The sequence below is a fragment of the Macaca thibetana genome, chromosome 6, assembly GCF_024542745.1.
Source record: "Macaca thibetana thibetana isolate TM-01 chromosome 6, ASM2454274v1, whole genome shotgun sequence".
Taxonomy (NCBI): Eukaryota; Metazoa; Chordata; class Mammalia; order Primates; family Cercopithecidae; genus Macaca; species Macaca thibetana.
Window position 1 is genome coordinate 569,346 of NC_065583.1, and position 13,196 is coordinate 582,541.

The 13,196-nt window shown below is 51.5% G+C and overlaps 1 pseudogene; it reads left to right on the forward strand.

Annotated features, from left to right (window-relative positions):
• Window positions 1–5,095: 5,095 nt before the first annotated feature.
• Window positions 5,096–12,754, forward strand: LOC126957044 (protein O-mannosyl-transferase TMTC4-like; annotated as a pseudogene).
• Window positions 12,755–13,196: the final 442 nt, after the last annotated feature.

The following is a 13,196-nucleotide window of genomic DNA, read 5'->3' on the forward strand; positions in this document are numbered from 1 at the left end:
CTTTCTTTTCCTTTGAGACAGGGTCTTACTCTGTCTCACAGGCTGGAGTGCAGTCATGCAATCACAGCTCAGTGCAGCACCAACCTCCTGGACTTAAGCAATCCTCCCACCTCAGCCTCTGGAGTAGCTGTGCCTGGGGACAAAGATTCCTGGCCTCAGCGCACTCTCGGATTCATGGGGAGACAGAACTGAGACTGAGAGCTGGTTCCTCTCCCTCTCTCGTGAGGACACAGTGAGACGGCAGCTGGCCATAAATCAGGAAGAGGATCCCTACCAAGAACTCCACTGTGCTGCACCCCGATCTAGACTTCCAGCCTGAAAAACTGTGAGAAATCAGTGTTCATTGTTTCAGCCGCCCAGCGCATGGTATCGTGTTATAGCAACCTGGACCAAGACAGGGGAGACAGACACTGATCTGGAGCCTGCACTCCACCCCGGGGAGGGGAAGATGCCTGTGGACCTGGACAGAGGGTCAGGACAGAGGCAGCGCCTGGGCTGCGGTGACCCTTGCTTGCCGCTTCTGCTCAGGGGCAGTGGGACAGGATTGCAGAAGGTTCCAGAATGCATGTTGGGCGAGCGGTAGTCCCTGCAGAGTTTGGGGTAACATGCACAGAGGAAGAAATGGTGGAAAAGCAGTAACAGGATGGCTTTAGGGCAGGGAGCTGTTGGAAAGTGGCAGACAGTGGGCAGTGGCACGAGATGGTCCAGCGAGGCGCCCCCTGACATGGGAGTGCCATCATGCACTGCACAGCGACCTTCCAGGCAAGGAGGGACACATGCGAGACAGTGGTCCATGATCATGACGGAGCTGAACAACTCCTATGGCCTCGTGATGTCATAGCCGTACTGTCGTAGAACAGACGTCACTTGGAGTGATGGGCTATGCCACCCAGCCTAGGGGTGCAGGAAGTACACCGTCTAGGCTGGTGTGAGGGCACTCTGGGATGTTCACGCCAGGAACCACCTAACGACCATTTCTCGGACTCGGACTGCATCCTTGTTAAGGGGCCCGTGACTGTATGCCTTGGGAAGCCACACGTGACTACTGTCCCGCCCTGCACTGACTGCCCAGCGAGTGCTCAGAATGCATTAGATATGGGGTGGACAGAGGAGGAGGACAGCACCGGCGCTCAGACAGCAACAGCCTTTGGAATCACCATTTCCTGAACCAAGGGACCTCCCCAGCCACCCACACCAAAGCCTAAAATCTCATACCTCCTCTCTCTAAGGCTTGGGTCTGCAGGCTTTCTCTGCAAGGGCCACATACAGAAACTTTTCGGTTTTGTCGGAAGGACCCACATCTGCCCTTTTAGTGCCAAAGCCGGCAAAGGTGACACATAACGAGAGGGAGAGGCTGTGTGCCGACGGAACTTCACTCACAGACGCCAACATTTGAATTTCATCTAATTTTCACATGTCATGAAATATTATTCTTTTAATCTTTTTAAGCGGTAAAAAGTGTAAAAAATGTTCTTAGCTCACTGGGCAGTAGAAAAATAGCTTGTAAGCTGGATTTGGCTGGAGGGTAGTTTGCTGACCAAGGGAAAGGGGAAAAAACCAAACTTGCTCCAACCCACCTCTCCCTCCAGTCCCATGCAGTCCCACTTTCCTTTTTTTTTGTTGTAACCACACCATTATCCCCACCATTAATTTTTCTCACTTTTGACTTGGTTTTCTATTACATAGGTCACTGTTCTCTCAGTTCCCAAACACATTTGGGTCTCTTTGTGGGTTCTGTGGATTCAGTTCCACTCCATTGATCTTCGTGGTTCTTCCTGCCCCAGAACCAAAGTCTTTGTGCAGATTTCTTTGTACCGGGATTTTCAGAAGACTTTCCTAGCCCTGGAAGGCTGGTTTAAAAGAAAGGTTTCTTTCCTCTCTGGTTCCTCCCAAACTGCCCTCTAGAAGGTGAACCCCTTGTGCTCCCACAAGCAGGGTGCTAGGCCCCCAGTTTCTTGCCCTTGGTGGGTTCTATAAATCATTGCAACGTTGGCAATTGGCTAAGCAAGAAATGTCTTACTATTGTTTTAATTGAGTATGTTTCTTATACATCCACTTACTTTGTTCTGTGAATCGCCTGTTCATATCTTTTGCTATTTTCCCCCATGCAGGTTTTAATGGTTTAACCAATTTTTAGGAGTTCTTTACCTGTATTTAATATGTAAATATAAATATTTACTTATTCCAGACATTTGTTATATTTTATATGTAATGTGTATATTATCTCCTAATCATTATATGTGTTGCAAATATTTTCACTGAGGTTGTCCCTTAATTTTTTTTTGAGATAGGGTCTCGCTCTGTCGCCCAGGCTGGAGTGCACTGGTGTGATCTGTGCTCACTGCAACCTCTGTCTCCCAGGTTCAAGAGATTCTCCTGCCTCAGCCTCCTGAGTAGCTGGGACTACAGGTGCCCACCACCACGCCCAGCTAATTTTTGTATTTTTAGTAGAGACAGGTTTCGCCATATTCGCTGTCTGGTCTTGAACTCCTGACCTCAGGTGATCTGCCCACCTTGGCCTCCCAAAGTGCTGGGATTACAGGTGTGAGCCACTGCGCCTGGACATCCCTTAATTTTTAACAGTGATAAAGTTAAACTGTAACACCTGGTTTGTCACTGTCTTCTGCCCTTGGCTGTAAGCTTATGACCTGCTGCTCACCTGTCTGCTCACCACTGCACCCCGAGAGCCTGTCTGTCCTTCCTCGTGGCTGCCACAAAAGCCACAGTCTGTGACCAAGGTTTAGATGGGCCACTTGGTGCAATTCCACAGGAATGTCAAGTGATGGACAAGACCATGCAGGGAACCCGGCAGGGGCAGCAGATCCTTCATTCCTTCCTTAGGATTCCTGGGGTGTTGGTTCTGGGGCATCACTGCTGTGCCTGCCTCCATGGGTGTCTGTAGGAGCTCCACCTCCTTTCTGTCTGTTTCTGAAGCTGCAGCCCACCCTTCTGAGAGGACACAGCCTCTTCAGTGCTCTGGACAAGTCTATGGGACCTCATTGAGTAAGGTGGGGTTGGGGTTTATTATTAGAGATGAGGTCTTGCTGCATTGCCCATGCTGTACCCTAACTCCTGGGCTCAAGCAATAGCTGGGAGTACAGGAACGTGCCACCCCACCCCACTGGCTTGTTTGCACTTCATTTTGAACAACTGATCATTAATGAGTAACAGATAAGGGATGACAAAAGCAGGAACATAGAATACTTCCAGAAGCTTAGGAACCATCGATGCCCTCCAGCCAAAGACCACCAAGGACGCACAGGCAGTTGGTCAAGTTGGGATTATTGCTTATTGCAGTGCAGGAGAACACACACTTCAGGGAATTGTGGGTGTCTCCCGGGAACGGGGTCTTAGAAGGTATTAATAGGATTTGGTCTTTAGCTGGGGATTTGAGGGCAATGTCTGAGTTTGCTTTAAACTGGATGCTGTTAGAAAGTGAGGGTGGTTCCATGACTGGGTGTCTTGATAAAAGATACCTAATCTATGAGAAGGGAAGACTAGAGGGAAGAATAAGCTGTAACTGACAAAGAAGAAACAGCCACTGGTTTTGGCTGGGAGTGTTTGGTGCTTTGTGGGTGGTGCAGTGAACTTCTCACATCTGTGCTTAGACGAAGTGATGAAGTGGCCTGGCTTGGTCTCCTTTCATCTTTGTCTCCAAGTAGCTCTGTTTGGGGCTGGCGTTCTGTGGGGCTGCTTATGTCCAGCAGGAGAACAGTATGGTGTGGCTGTGAGTGCCACGCCAGCTTCCCAATGTCAGGGCTGCTCTTTAAAAACTTATTTTTGGGTCGGGCGCGGTGGCTCACGCCTGTAATCCCAGCACTTTGGGAGGCCGAGACGGGCGGATCACGAGGTCAGGAGATTGAGACCATCCTGGCTAACACGGTGAAACCCTGTCTCTACTAAAAAATACAAAAAACTAGCCGGGCGTGGTGGCGGGCGCCTGTAGTCCCAGCTACTTGGGAGACTGAGGCAGGAAAGTGGCGTAAACCCAGAAGGCGGAGCTTGCAGTGAGCTGAGATCTGGCCATTGCACTCCAGCCTGGGCGACAGAGCGAGACTCCGTCTCAAAAAAAAAAAAAAAAAGCTTATTTTTTTCAGAAGTTGTTGTGGCCCCTGGTGGATCCCTGTGACCTTGTGTCCTGGCTTTCCTAGTACAGCCTCAATGTAAAATGTTTTCCTTTTGTTCCATTGGCCAGAATGAATGTGCTGGCATTTGGATCTGAAAATTTACATCCTACAGAAAAAAATCCTGGTGCTTGTTAATGCTAGCTGCTCCTTATTTAAGCACCTGCTATATGCCAGGCATTCACAGTGAACTTCCAAACTCTAATCTTAACTAAAACCCCAGGCGGCAGGCTTCATTATCCTTGTGCCCACGATAGAGGCATTTAACTTGCCCTCAGTCACACAGCCAAGAGGTGACTCAAATCCATGTGGGATTCAAGTGCAGGTGTCCTGACGCCAAAACTCAACTGCCTTCCACCAGCTACATGATCTCTTCTGATTTGAGACCCAAAGACTTCATTGTAGGCTGACATTTTGCAAGTTTCTCAACTGCCAGATGGGGTCATCCCTCTCCCAGAAGGCCCGATCTGGGTGGAGCACTGGGTGTCTCCTGAGCCCATAGGAGGAGGCTGATTTGAGGGGCGGTTTGTAGCCCTGAGGCCCTCCAGACCCTGGGAGACAGGCTTGCCCTGGAGGAAGCCGCCCTTTCCCAAGCGCTCAGTAGCCCACCCAGTTCCGCACACTCCTTCCCAGTCTCCATGTGCTTGGCCCTCAATCTAGACCTAGAAAGAAGATTCTAGATCAGCTCATTTGCAGATGAGGAAACCAGGCAGGGTACGAAGTGGGAGGGTCCCACCAGACAGACACTCAGGTACTAGTGCCCCTCACCCCCACGCACCCCTTGTGGCCACGGCCACCTGTCTCTGCGGGACAGTGTCCCTACTTAACCCCAGCTGTCCTGAATGACTGTTCCCTGGGCCGGCAGGTGCTAACTCCTAGACTCTTCATGGTCATTGCATGGTAGGTTCTGTTGTCTGTTTCCTGGTGAAGACACCGAGGCTCCTAGGGTGTGCTGGGGCTGACCCGGACGCATGCTCAGGTCTGGCTCTGACACAATGGGAACCTCACGCAGACAACGCCCCAGCGCCATGACTTGCGTGACGCCCCCTGGAAGCTCACGCCGACTCTCAGGTTGGGCTCGCTGGGCTCCCAGCAGATGCCTCTGAAGTGGAGACTTGGTTTTTTCGTTTTGTTTGTTTGTGTTTTTTGGAAGCATGTTGCTCTGTCATCCACATTGGAATGCAGTGGCTCGATCACAGCTCACTGCAGCCTTCTCCTCCTAGACTCAAGCAATCCTCCCACCTCAGCCTTCCCAGTAGCTGAGGCTATAGGTGCACACCACCACGCCATGCTAATTTTTTTCTGTGTGTGTGTTTTTTTTTTTCCTGTTGTTGTTGTTTCGTAAATAAGGGGTTTTGTCATGTTGCGCAGGCTGGTCTTGAACTCCTGGGCTCAAGCGATCCACCTGCCTTGGCCCTCCAAAGTTGTGGGATTACAGGCGTGAGCCATCGCGCCGGCCTGGAAGCAGAGCTTTATGCAGGAAGTTTTTGGGGGAGTGCTCTTGGGATCACATCCTCGAGGGAGGGAGGGAGGTGTGACTGGGCAGAGGGAGGAGCTGAGCGGCCAGACGGTTACCACTGAGGCCTCAGCCCACCCCAGGGGCTCTGGGAGGAGCCTGCAGGAACGTGAGGCTGAGGTGGGAGGGCCTGGCCTCTGTGCCCCGTTCCAATCAGTCTTTGGGTTCTGGCTGCTTCCAGGGAGGAGGCGTGGCCCTGGGTGAGGCATTTCCCTTCCTCAGGGCAGTGGCTACTGAGGGGCTCAGTGCAGGCTGTGCTCCCGATCGATGGATCCAGGGGTGCATCTGGTCTGGGTGGAGGGATCTGCACGGGGCACCACAGCACCCACCCTGCTATGGTCACCAAAGACCCGCACAAGGACCTTCCCCCTTGTTTCCCGGGTGGGTCTTGAACCCCTGGCCTCAAGGGATCCTCTGGCCTGGACCTTCCAAATTGCTGGGATTACAGGCATGAGCTACCGCGCCTGGCCTGAGATTTTAAGTGTCTTAACACACTCTCAGCCAGGTGCGTGAGTCATGCCTGTAACCCCAGCACTTTGGGAGGCTGAGGCAAGTGGATCACTTGAGCCCAGGAGTTCAAGACCCACCTGGGCAACATGGGGAGACCCCGGTCTCTACAAAAAAATACAAAAATTATCCAAGTGTGGTGGCAAGCACCTGTGGTCTCAGCTACTGGGGAGGCTGAGGCAGGAGAATTGCTTGAGCCCAGGAGGTCAAGGCTGTGGTGAGCGGAGATCGCACCACTGCACTCCAGCCTCAGGACAGCCCACTGCAGTAGGGAGGGGGCTGTTGCAGTAGGAGGCCCACTCCTCTGACAGCAAGAACCTCTATCCCAGGCTACAGAGAGGCCTTCACATTTGCAGGGAGGAGTCAGCACAGCTAGAAAGACTGGGGCAGGTGGGGTGGGATGAGCAGTGACAGATGGGACAGTGGATGGGGGAGTGTTCTCTCCTGAAATTGAGATTCTGAGGAGGGGCTGTTAGGGGGATTTCTGTGCTGCTCAAGGTGGGCCAAGGTCACAGCCTGTGGGGAACCAGGAAGCCTGACTAAAGTACGGACAAGTCAACAGGTTGTTCAGTATTGAACAACAGGTTCAACAGGTTATCCAGATTGTTCAGTATGGACAAACAGTTCAGCTAGTCACTCATGAGTTGAGGATCAGGAATTTGGAGGGTCTGGATCTGGCCTCATCGTTGGTCAACAGGGGTTCACCATGAGCCTTATCCACGTGGCAGGGCAAAGGCCTACAGGAAGGTGGGGCATTTCTTCTATTTTTAATAATTTCAACTTTTATTTCAGATTCAAGGGGTATATGTGCAGATTTGTCACCTGGGTATACCGTGTGGTGCTGAGGCTTGGTACTCCCTCACCCAGGTACTGAGCATAGCACCCCGTTTAGTTACACAACCCTCCCCTCTCCCTTCCTCCCTCCCACCTAGTAGTCCCCAGCAGCCCTTGTTGCCATCTTTATGTGCATGACTACCCAGTGTTTAGCTCCCACCTACAAGTGAGAACATGCAGTATTTGATTTTCTGTTCCTTCATTAACTCACTTAGAATGATGGCCTCCAGCTATACCCATGTTGCTGCAAAGGACGTGATTTTGTTCTTTTCTATGTTGTGTCGTATTCCATGGTGTATATGTGCCACACTTTCTTTATGCAATCCACCATGGATGAGCACCATGGCTTTGCTATCGTGAATAGCACTGCGATGAAAACACAAGTGCCATGTGTCTTTTTGGTAAAACAATTATTTCTTTTGGATGTAAACCCAGTAATGAGATTACTGGGTCAAAGGGTAGTTCTAAGTTCCTTGAAAAATTTCCAAACTGCTTTAGAGGGTGGAGGATTTCTTAACAGTCGCCGTTTCCCAGGAGCTCAAGGCTCAGGTGGACGTTTACTATTGTCAGCATCACACCTTATGTATCCATTCCCCACAGATGGACATTGGGGAAGTTTCCAGTTTGGACTGCTATGCGATAGAACAGTGCTGCTGCCTCAGCCTCCCCAGTAGCTGAGACCACAGGTGCTTGCCACCACACTTGGATAATTTTTGTATTTTTTGTAGAGACGGGTGTCTCCCCATGTTGCCCAGGTGGGTCTTGAACTCCTGGGCTCAAGTGATCCACTTGCCTCAGTCTCCCAAAGTGCTGGGATTACAGGCATGACTCACACACCTGGCTGAGAGTGTGTTAAGATACTTAAAATCTCAGGCCAGGTGCGATGGCTCATGCCTGTAATCCCAGCAATTTGGAAGGTCCAGGCCAGAGGATCCCTCGAGGCCAGGAGTTCAAGGGAAACAAGGGGAAACCCTAGTACTCTACAAAAAGTAAAGTAAAAAAAAAAACCTTAGCCACAGCTGCAGTGAGCTATGATCGTGACACTGCACTCCAGCCTGAGCGACAGAGAAGAACCTGTCTCAAAAAAAAAAAAAATAAATAAATAAAAAACACCTATCTCTGGGGTCCATCCTCAGAGTCTGTTTGCTGGGTCTGGGCTGGGGTCCAGGGATTTTCATTTCTAACAAGTTCCCAGGAGATGCTGCTGCTGCTGCATGCAGAACCTCAGCCACAGGGGAAGGTAGCTTTCTGTGACTTGCTGTTTACTACTTATTAAAATTCACTGAGACATTGGATGATAAGGTGTAGCCTTGTGTGGTGGAGATCCAAATGATTCTCGTTGTGTATAAAAGATAGCCCAGAAGCTACAGGTTTATTGCCTTGGGATTTATTAACCTGTTTTGTATCAAACTTAGCAGTTATATCCATCCTTCTTCCTCCCTGAGTGCGTAACCCCACTTCTCCAACTCCCTGTGACTCAGACTCACCATCCTGACAATTCCCTCATCAATCAGCTATATGCTTTTGATGTGTTTGTTGTACATGTACATGACATATTGATGAGATACATGGTTTGTATATGTGTTGTTAATGTTTCAAAGATTATGCTTTCATGGCAGAAACATCTATATATATACTCCAAGAAATGTGTGGTTGTTCCTTACATCACTGTACTGTAGAAAACCTAGAAGGAAACAATCAGATGTGATCACTAGGAGTGTGGTTACACAGCACATGGTCCATCCACTTTATACACTCAAAAATAGTGAAGTGTGGGCCTCTAGGCCTGGCAGAGGGCAGAAGCTGGCAAATCTGTTCCCACACCCAAAAGTATAAAATAGGACACAATTGTCAAGAGCAGTCATTTCAGAGCTCTCAAAATTGACCAAAAGCAAATCATCAAATGGATGATAGCTCATAATATATACTCATAATAATGTGAGTATATATTCATAATATACGCTCATATACTCATAATAAAAAGCTGCCAGAACTCTAGTTAGAACAGCAGGACTTTGCAGCCTTCTTGCCTGGAGCTGCTGCCATTCTGACACCCCGCCTTGATGTCCTAGGCTGGGCCGGCCTTGAAAACCAGTAGCCTCACCAGTAGCCTCACCCACAAAGGGGCTGATCTAATTTGGAATCGGGGAAAAAACTCAGACCTGCCGATTAGACGGGATTGTTCCCTTGATTTTGGACCCCTTCATGGGTGGGAACTGGAGAGGCTCCTGTCACTAAGCCTGCTGGGCAGGGCAAGGTGGAGGACACTGCATCTATGAACAAATTTAAAAAACAGCCATGTGTGGTGCCTCCCACCTGTGGTCCCAGCTACTCGGGAGGCTGAGGTGGGAAGAACATTGAGCCCACGAGTTTAAGGTTGCAGTGAACTGTGAGTCCACCCCTGAATTCCAGCCTGGGCAACAGAGTGGGGCCTTCTCTCAAAAAAAAAGTTGCATTGTGTGAATATACTGGTATAAAACGTAGAAAGAAATTATTTAGGCAGATAGTAAGGGCAAAAGAGTTCTCGGCAGAATTTCCCTTCCAACAAAAAGCAGCCTCCAAAATCATTTCTTTTCTGACAAAGAGCAGCCTGAAAAACGGAGCTTGAAACCGAGAGAAGCCAGCCGGAAGCTTGCACCGGGGAACGCTGGCAGCCCTGCCAATAGAAAAGGGCCAGACGTGTCCCACACGGAGGCTCCATCTTCCCTTTTTTCGTTACCACACGTACAGTAATAAAGAAATGGGCAACATACTGTTCTTGTTATCTTTCCTTGGCTACTGTAAAGCATTTAGAGAAAGTCACAGGGAGGGAGCACGTTCTTCCACCTTCCGGGGGCTGCTATCTTTCCGGGAGCAGTGGCCCTGCCCTGCAAAGAGCGAGGGATCACCGTGCTGGGTTTGAACGCGGGATTTGACATCTTGGTGGTGGGCGAATTCAGTGTTCTGGAAATTGTCCAGAAGGGACAAGTCATTAGAGAACTCGGAGCTCAGGAACGGGGCCTCCTCTTCAGAGTGACCCTTGCTCACCTGCCGAGGGGCTGGGATGCTCTACGTGCCCGGGAGGATCATAGGCACGGCCGCCGGCCTTCCCCGAGGTGGACAACGCGGCCTCCTTTGCTGACAGCCTGCGGGGGGGGCCGTAAACTACAATTACTGCCGTTCACTGAACGCCCGGCAGGCTGTGTCCCTGGCGACTGTGTTTTGATGGGTCCGTGGGCTGCCTCCCCCTCACCAAGTCCTCAGCGACTGGAGGGTAATTGCACCTGCTACGGAACCAGCCCTCTGGCTCTGCCTCGTCGGCCTAACATGCCTCGCCCTGGGCTCTGAACGCGGCCACAAGCGAAGGATCCTCACTCTGGGCCTGGGATTTCTCGTCATCCCGTTTCTCTCCGCAAGGAACCTGCTCTTCCGAGTGGGCTTCGTGGTTTGGTCACGGAGCGAGTCCTGTCCCTCCCCAGCGCCGGGCGCCGCGTGCTGCTGACGTTGGGATTCGGAGCCCTGAGCAAATGCACCGAGGAAGAGACTCACGGATGCTGCGGTGCTGGGAATCTGGGCGAGGTGCTGGGAATCTGAGCGAGGTGCTGGGAATCTGGGCGAGGTGCTGGGAATCTGGGCGAGGTGCTGGGGATCTGGGCGAGGTGCTGGGAATCTGAGCGAGGTGCTGGGAATCTGAGCGAGGTGCTGGGGATCTGGGCGAGGTGCTGGGGATCTGAGCGACGTGCTGGGAATCAGGGCGAGGTGCTGGGAATCTGGGCGAGGTGCTGGGAATCTGGGCGAGGTGCTGGGAATCTGAGCGAGGTGCTGGGAATCTGGGCGAGGTGCTGGGAATCTGAGCGAGGTGTTGGGAATCTGGGCGAGGTGCTGGGAATCTGGGCGGGGTGCTGGGAATCTGGGCGACGTGCTGGGAATCTGGGCGACGTGCTGGGAATCTGAGCGACGTGCTGGGAACCTGGGCGACGTGCTGGGAATCTGAGCGAGGTGCTGGGAATCTGAGCGAGGTGTTGGGAATCTGGGCGAGGTGCTGGGAATCTGGGCGAGGTGTTGGGAATCTGGGCGAGGTGCTGGGAATCTGGGCGGGGTGCTGGGAATCTGGGCGACGTGCTGGGAATCTGAGCGACGTGCTGGGAACCTGGGCGACGTGTTGGGAATCTGAGCGAGGTGCTGGGAATCTGAGCGAGGTGCTGGGAATCTGGGCGAGGTGCTGGGAATCTGGGCGAGGTGCTGGGAATCTGGGCGAGGTGCTGGGAATCTGGGCGAGGTGCTGGGAATCTGGGCGAGGTGCTGGGAATCTGAGCGAGGTGCTGGGAATCTGAGCGAGGTGCTGGGGATCTGAGCGAGGTGCTGGGAATCTGGGCGAGGTGCTGGGGATCTGAGCGAGGTGCTGGGAATCTGGGCGAGGTGCTGGGAATCTGAGCGAGGTGCTGGGAATCTGGGCGAGGTGCTGGGAATCTGGGCGGGGTGCTGGGAATCTGGGCGACGTGCTGGGAATCTGAGCGACGTGCTGGGAACCTGGGCGACGTGCTGGGAATCTGAGCGAGGTGCTGGGAATCTGAGCGAGGTGTTGGGAATCTGGGCGAGGTGCTGGGAATCTGAGCGAGGTGCTGGGAATCTCGGCGGGGTGCTGGGAATCTGGGCGACGTGCTGGGAACCTGAGCGACGTGCTGGGAACCTGGGCGACGTGCTGGGAATCTGGGCGAGGTGCTGGGAATCTGGGCGAGGTGCTGGGAATCTGGGCGAGGTGCTGGGAATCTGAGCGAGGTGCTGGGAATCTGGGCGAGGTGCTGGGAATCTGAGCGAGGTGCTGGGAATCTGGGCGAGGTGCTGGGAATCTGAGCGAGGTGCTGGGAATCTGGGCGAGGTGCTGGGAATCTGGGCGAGGTGCTGGGAATCTGAGCGAGGTGCTGGGAATCTGAGCGAGGTGCTGGGAATCTGAGCGAGGCGCTGGGAATCTGAGCGAGGCGCTGGGGTGCAGGGGCCAGGGGCGGAGGGGGAGCGGCTGTGCAGAGGCCCGGTCTGCGTCCTCAGTTCCCCACAACACTGGCAACAACCTGGCTGAGAAAGGCAACCAGACAGCAGCCAGCAGGTGCCACCAGGAAGCGGTAAGATGAATTCCCAAGTATGTTCGTGCCGTGAATAATCTTGGAAATAGCTTAAAAGAAAGGCACGAGCTACAGGAAGCTGAGGAGCTGCCGTCTTTGGCTGTTCAAACACTGCCAGACTTTGCCGCTGCGTGGACGGATCCAGGCATCCTGCAGAACAGCCTGAGCGAAGTTACCGGAGGGCGATTAAACACAGAAGGAAACACCCAGATTGTTACCACAGCCTCGGGCTCTGTACGCTGATCTCAGTCACCACGTGGATGCCTTGAATGCGAGGAGAGAGGAGCTGACACCAGAGCACAGCCTGGCCTGGAGCACGTGATGACACTGCTCGAAAATACAGGTAATTTAGCTCAAGCTGAAGCAGTTGGAAGACAGGCACTGGAATGAACAGCTAATGATCCCTCTGTCATGTTCTCGTTGGCAAAGGTGCTGGGGAAATCCCAGAAATACAAGGAATCTGAAGCTTTGTTCCTCGAGGCAATGAAAGCAAATCCAGATTCTGCAGGTTACCGTGGAAACGTGGCTGTGCCTTATCACGCTGGGGACACCTAGACTTGGCCAAGAAACACTGTGAAATCTCATTGCAGCTTGACCCCAGGACATTAGGAACTAAGGAGAACTACGGTCTGCTAAGAAGAAAGCTAGAACAAAGGCAGAAGAAAGACGTCTGATCCTTTTTCCTTCATGTTTTGAGTTTGAGTGTGTGTGTGCATGAGGCATATCGTTAATAGTATGTGGTTACATTTAACCATTTAAAAGTCTTAGACAAGTTATTTTATTGATTTTTTTCTATGAAAACAAAGACATGCAAAAAGATTATGGCACTAGCAATATACTCTTGAATGCTTGATATGATTTTTCATTGAAATTGTATTTTTTCAGACAACTCAAGTGTAATTCTAAAATTCCAAAATTGTCTTTTTTAATTAAACAGAAAAAGAGAAAAAATTATCTTGAGCAACTTTTAGTAGAATTGAACGTACATTTGGGATCTGAGCCTTGTCAGGTATGAACTAGCACTATTAAACTTCAATTATGACCAAGAAAGGATAGACTGACTCCTACACTTTGTATAAATATTGAACGTGTCTATATGTTAGCATTTTTATCTAA